Below are 7521 nucleotides of genomic sequence, written 5' to 3'. Positions count from 1 at the left end.
TGAGGCTTTGGAGGTGGAGCTGAGGATTTTGGAGCTGAGGAGATTGGTACTGAGGGCTTTGGCGCTAATGGGTTTGGTGTTGAAGTTTTTGGTGCTGAGTGTTTTGGTGCTGAGGGTTTTGTGACTGAAGCCTGAGCAGACTTCTCTTGAGGCTTTGGAGCCCTTGGCTTTGATGGCACAGACTGTATTTGAGGAATTTCTGAGCCAGAGGTTTCTGCGGCAGAGGAAGTAGCAGCAGCTGAGGATTCATTGAATTTCCTCACTGCAGCTTCTGCCTGCTTCTTGAGCTTAGCCAGATGCTTTTCCATCTCATCTGGATAGTCATCAATAGTCATGAGGCTTGAGGGATGTGCTAATTGATGATCCTCAAGTGGGGCCCTTCTGCCAGGGGGATTCAGAGCGAATTTCTTCGCATATTTGGGAGTCACAAACCTGTATTCCTTCCATTCCTTCACCCATCGGCGTTCTATCTTCTGCAGCCGTATCTTTCTCTTGGCCATTGTCTCATTTTCATCAAGCGTGCAATAGTCCAAGTATATATCCTCAGGGATATCCACAGCTGTGTTTTGCTCAAGTTTCTTTCCTCCCTTCTGTTTTCTGTCATCCTCCATTTTCTTCAGTTGAGGATTTTGCTGATGAGATTGAACTCTTGAGGATTCTGATGAGACCTGAAGATTTTCTTCCAGAAACGCTGCAAATGAGTTAATGTGATGAGAACCGAGAGATTCATCAGCTGACATGTGTGTACCTGTGAACAGAGTATAGTTGCGAGGAATTTGGAGAGGTCATATGCGTTCTCAGATTTGAAGAAAATAAAAAAGTTTGACAGTTTGAGGCATATAACCAGTGGTTGAGGAATTTGCCTAAGCATACTGTTCTTGGGTTCCAGCGTTGTACAGATCCGAAAATTCGCACAATTGAGGAATCTCGTGAAAATCTTAGATGCTTTGCATAGTTCATCAATGATGTGGTGATAGGCAGTGTTTGAGGAATCAAGTGCTTATCGTTTCTTGAGGAAAAACAGATTTCACATAGAAGATGTAAAATTTTAGATCTAACTTGCTGTAAAAATGGGATTTATTTACCCTGGAAGGTGTGCACGAAGAACACAGAAAGGTGTGTGTGGAGAAGCCCTTCGGTCGCGTGTCCAAAGCACCCTAACCCGGCGACAGAGGACGTCTACGGCGACGGTGGACGAAGATGGTCCGACTCCAGCGTGGTTCCCGCGACGGAGAAGTCGAGGCAGTGAAGCTCTTCCTCACCGGCGACGAGACTGCCAGTGCTGGCGTTAGGGTTCGGTGGTGTATGCTGTGGCAGGAGAGCGATGGAGCGAAGAAGAGTATGCCGAGGGGGGTAAGGACATATTTACAGCCAAAAGTTACTGTTGGCGCGAAAATTTCGGACCAAACAGCCCCTGCCTCTACGTCTCCATAGGACACGTGTAGCTCCCGAACGATGTGGTGGAGATAGTAGAGTTCGTGGTTATCCGATCGTGGGAAGTGGGGTTCAGTTACTGTGTATTAAAGAAACAATTTTTGAAGATTTGAGGATTTTCGTTACAAAATCATCAGCTGACAAGGACGCAGTGAGGATTTTGAACAAAGTTTCAAGTAGAACGCATCTGAAGAATTGAATAGACTGGATGAGTATAGCATAGAGGGAAAGTAGGGTCCGATCACATTCACTTAGCAGAAATATCAAGTTGAAGAAATAGCAATAAGTGAATGCTGTTGAGGACTTGAAATCACAGTCTATCTAGTGAAATGAAAGTCATCAAGTGTTTTTGAAGATTTTGTGATAAATCATCACAATGAAGAACAACTGTTTTGAAGAAAAACACATTTTCAGGAAATAGAACATTTGAAGAAAATCAACTTGAGGAATTTCACATTGGGCGGTGGCATGACCCACCATATAAGAATGTTGATTACATACGCCGCGTACAATTGTCGTAGGGCCCTGAGAATCAATTTCTTCGTTAATTTCTTCACATTCAGAGTGACATTCTTCATTAGTTGAAGAAAATCGATTCATCATGTGTTGCACATCTAAGTCATCAACTTTGCATAAGTGTTAGGATGTGTGCATGTTTTTACAAAACATTTGAAGATTCTAAGATATTTAGCTCACACTGCAACTTGCAAAGCCTTTTCTCATCCAAGGGCTTAGTGAAGATATCTGCCAGTTGATTATCAGTCTTCACATGGTCGATGAGGATATTGCCCTTGAGGACATGGTCCCGAAGAAGATGATGACGAATTTGGATGTGCTTGGTCTTCGAGTGTTGTACTGGGTTGTATGCAATCTTGATAGCACTCTCATTGTCACAGTAGAGAAGCACATTCTTCATGCTGATGCCGTAGGCCTTGAGCGTTTGCTTCATCCATAGCAATTGAGCACAGCAAGAACCAGCAACAATGTACTCAGCTTCGGCAGTGGAGAGTGATACGCAGTTCTGCTTCTTTGAGGACCAGCAAACTAGTGATCTTCCGAGGAAATGGCATGTGCCAGAAGTTGACTTGCGATCCACACGGTCACCGGCATAGTCAGAATCAGAATACCCTACCAGATGAAGATTTGAGCCCTTGGGATACCATAATCCTAGTGTTGGTGTGTGAGCTAAGTATCGAAGAATATGTTTCACAGCCTTATGGTGTGATTCCTTCGGTTTTGCTTGAAAACGTGCACACATGAAAACACTAAGCATTATATCTGGCCTAGATGCACATAGATACAATAAAGAGCCAATCATAGAACGATATACCTGCTGATCGAAGTCTTTACCATTTTCATCAGTGCCGAGGTGGCCGTTGGTAGGCATTGGAGTCTTGGCACCTTTGCATTCATGCATGTCGAATTTCCTCAGAACATTCTTGAGGTATTTCTCCTGTGATATGAAGATTCCATTGCTTTGTTGACGAATTTGAAGACCCAAGAAGAATTTCAGCTCCCCCATCATGGACATCTGATATTCTTCACTCATCATGTAGGCAAATTCATCACTGTATCGTTTGTCAGTACACCCAAATATGATATCATCGACATATATTTGGCACACGAATAGCTCATTATCATAGGATTTATTGAAGAGAGTTGGATCAAGTGAACCAGGTTTGAAGCCTTTCTTCATGAGGAATTCCTTCAATGTATCATACCATGCCCGAGGGGCTTGCTTGAGACCATAAAGAGCCTTTTTGAGTCTGAAGACTTTGTCTGGATTCTTTGGATCCTCAAAACCTGGGGGCTGAGCAACATATACTTCTGCCTCAAGCTTACCATTGAGGAATGCACTTTTCACATCCATTTGATATAAGATGATGTTATGATGATTAGCATAAGCAAGTAGTATTCTAATAGCTTCAAGTCTAGCAACAGGTGCAAAAGTTTCATCGAAATCTATTCCTTCAACCTAGGTGTAGCCTTGGGCTACAAGTCGTGCCTTGTTCCTCACCACTTGACCGTCCTCATCTTGCTTGTTTCGGAAAATCCACTTGGTGCCGATGATATTGTGCTTGCAAGGATCAGGTCGTTTGACGAGCTCCCATACGTCATTTAGCTTGCATTGAAGAAGTTCATCTTGCATAGGTTGGATCCACTCCGGTTCCAAAAAAGCCTCAGCAACCTTTGAGGGTTCTGTGATGGATACAAAGGAAAAATGCCCACAAAAGTTAACTAAGTGTGAAGCTTTTGAGCGAGTGAGAGGACCTGGCGCGTTGATGCCGTTGAGGATTTGTCAAGTTCTACTTCGTTTGCAATCCTTGGATGAGCTGGTTGAGGATTTTGTCTAGGCTGAGGAAGTGGTGGTGGTGCAATTTCCTCAGGAACATCTTCTTGATTTTCTTCAGTGATGGGAATCGTTTTTTCATCAATTTCCTCACTGGGGACAATGTCTTCAGTAGGTTTGAGCTTTATTGCTTCCTCAGGAGACAATTTATCTGGATCAGAAGGCAATTGCTCTCTTTGCAAGCCATTAGTTTCATCGAACCGCACATCTACAGTCTCAACAACTTTGTTGTGATAGTTGTTGAAGACTCTGTAAGTGTGCGAGTCCTTTCCATAACCGAGCATAGAACCTTCATGTGCCTTAGGTGCAAGTTTCGAGCTATGGTGAGGATCTCTAATCCAGCATTTTGCACCGAAGACTTTGAAATAACTTACATTGGGTTTCTTGTCAGTGAGGAGTTCATATGAGGTTTTCTTGAGGAATTTGTGAAGATATACCCTGTTGATGATATGGCATGCAGTGTTGATTGCTTCAGGCCAAAAGCGACGAGGAGTCTGATATTCTTCAAGCATAGTTCTTGCCATTTCAACCAGAGTCCTGTTCTTCCTTTCGACGACACCATTCTCCTTAGGAGTATAAGGAGCAGATAATTCATGAGTAATACCAAGTTCATCAAGATAATCATCAAGACCAGTGTTTTTGAACTCAGTTCCATTATCACTCTTGATATGTTTGATCTTGATGCCAAAGTTCATCGAGGCCCTTGAATAAAATCGTTTGAAGATTTCATGCACTTCAGTTTTATACACTATGATATGCACCCAAGTATATCTGGAATAATCATCAACTATGACGAAGCCATATAAAGATGTTGCATTGGTTACTGTGGCATAGTGACTAGGTCCAAATAAATCCATGTGAAGCAATTCGAATGGACGTGTAGCGGTCATGATCGTTTTTGAGGGATGCTTGGATCTGGTCATTTTCCCAGATTCACAAGCACCGCAGAGATGATCCTTGAGGAATTTGACCGATTCGATGCCGATGACATGCTTCTTCTTCGCGAGCGTGTGCAAATTCCTCATGCCTGCATGACCTAGTCTTCGGTTCCACAACCATCCTTTTGAGGTTTTTGCTAGTAAGCAAGTGGCTGGTTGAGGACCTGTAGAGAAATCAACAATGTACAAATCCCCTCTTCTTACACCTTCGAAGACTTTGGATCTGTCAGATTCCATGATGACTACACATCTATATCTACCAAAGATAACAATCATATCAAGATCACAAAGCATCAAGACTGACATAAGCTTAAAACCAAGGGATTCAACAAGCATCACTTTGTCCATATGCCTATCCTTGGCGATAGCCACTTTGCCAAGTCCCAATACCTTGCTTTTACCTTTGTTAGCATATGTGAATTGCTTCAGAGGTGATGGAGTTAGTGGCATATTCATCAGTAAGCTTTTATCACCAGTCATGTGATGTGTGCAGCCACTACCAAGAACCCACTCAGTATTCTTGGGTTTGTCATCCTGTAGATGAATTAGTACAGCTTACCATCTCATATGCTTCAGATTTGAAGAATATGATACTAATTTCATCACATCAGTAATTTCATCATAACAGAAATGTAAGGACGTGTGAAATATTTCTATTTCATCAATCATTAGCTTGCGTCCTATCAAGCATTTCTTCAGGTCTCCAGCACATTCTTCAGATGATGATTTTCATCTGGAGACCTGACCTGCAGAAGTGATTAGTTCGATCTCTTCACCACCCACATCTGAAGGGGTGGCAAAGCATTCATCATCCTGCGAGCACCATATGAGAACGGTGGCATTGAGGCCAATGCACTTCTCTTAATAGTATGGGGATTAAAGTACTCATATGAATATGCAGAGAACTGGTTTGAGGATTTATGAACATAATGATTTGAGGAGTAACGCTCATATTCATATTCCTTGTAGTTTCCCTACATGTTAGATGCATTAGCACGGGTACGAGCATAGTTTTGACCAGTTGAGGATTTTGATCCTCTTGAAGACTTTGGTCCTCCTGAGGAATTCGATCTGGGGTTCAGATTCTTCGGTGGTGGTGTCATGAGGACATTCACCTGAAGATTTTCAAGACAACTTTTGGGAACCCAGATTTTCCTCAAGGGAGGGCCATTCCTGCAGTTAGTTCCAACATATCGAGCAAATACTTCACCAGATTGATTTTTGAATAGTTTATAGTTGGAGTCAAATGACTCATCTGAGGAATAGGATAATTCACATGAAAAGCCAGTTAGATTAGATGGATCAAAAGGAGGCCCAGTAGCAGCACCCCATGAGGTTTGGGGATACTGCTCAGGTTTCCAATAAGATCCATCAGCATTTAATTTCCTCTCAAAGGCAATTCCTTCTTTCCTCGGGTTCCTGTTCAAGATCTGCTTTTTGAGCACATCACAAAGGGTTTGATGTCCTTTGAGACTTTTGTATATGCCTGTCACGTACAATTCCTTCAACCCTGCATTTTCATTAGTAACATTTGTGTTTTCCTAAAGTGAGGAAATAGACACAACAGGTGCAGTTGAAGAATTTGTAGCAATGGTAGCATTTGATGATTCTGGTGAGGAATTAGCAGTTTCTCGTTCAATGCATTTAAGACATGAAGGAATAAATTCAACTTGACCAGCGTTGATCTGTTGACCTAGTAATGAATCATTTTCCATACGAAGATCATCATGAGACATCCTCAGCTTCTCAAGATCAAGCTTCCTTTGAAGAAATTCATAGGAAAGCTTCTCATGATCAGTGAGGAGTGTATCATAACGATCCTGAAGATCATCAAATCTAGACTGAAGACTTTTCACATCATTAGTGAGGATTTGGGTAAGGTTCATTTCATCATTCAGCAGATCATCACTTTTATCTAGCAGTTTCTGAAGCTTTTCGAGAGCAGTTTGTTGTTTAGTGGCAATGATAGCAAGTTTACTATAACTAGGTTTCTTATAATCATTAGTTTCACAGCCACTAAAATCAGAGGAGGAGGCATTATTTGGTACCTTTGAACCTTTTTCCATGAAGCAATAGGTTGGAGCAAAGCCATCAGCATAGTCATCAGTATGGATGGTGCAATCATTTTCTTCAAGATTGAAGATTGACTTGCTGACGAAAGTGGTTACCAGTGCAAGACTAGCATGTCCGGATTCTGAGTCTTCATCAGAACCCTCTTCTTCATCACATTCCTCTGATTCTGCCTCGGAGTCCATTTCCTTGCCAATAAGTGCCCGAGCCTTTCTGAAACTAGTCTTCTTGTGTGATGAGGGCTTTGAAGATGAGGACTTTGAAGATTTCTTCTTCTTCTTCGAGTCATCAGAACTATCATCCTTGTATTTATTCTTCTTTGATTCCTTTCCCCAACGGGGACAATCAGCAATGTAATGACCTGATTTCTTGCACTTGTGATAGGTTCGTTTCTTGTAGTCCTCAGATGAAGATTCTGATTTCCTCATGTCTCTTCTTGAATATTTACCGAACTGGCCACGTTGTGTAAATCTCTGGAATTTCCTCATGAGCATTGCAAGCTCCTGTCCAAATTCTTCAGGGTCACAAATGCTATCATCTGTGTCTTCTTCTTCAGATGAGGAAATTGCTCTAGCCTTCAGTGCACGTGGTCTGGAATAGCTTGGTCCATATAGATCTCTCTTTTCTTCTAGCTGGAATTCATGAGTATTTAGCCTTTCAATTATATCAGCTGGATCAAGCATCTTGTAGTCTGGTCTTTCTTGAATCATCAGAACTAAAGTATCAAAT

The sequence above is a fragment of the Hordeum vulgare genome, chromosome 5H, assembly GCF_904849725.1.
Source record: "Hordeum vulgare subsp. vulgare chromosome 5H, MorexV3_pseudomolecules_assembly, whole genome shotgun sequence".
In the NCBI taxonomy this organism is placed as follows: domain Eukaryota; kingdom Viridiplantae; phylum Streptophyta; class Magnoliopsida; order Poales; family Poaceae; genus Hordeum; species Hordeum vulgare.
This window is presented reverse-complemented; position numbering follows the sequence as displayed.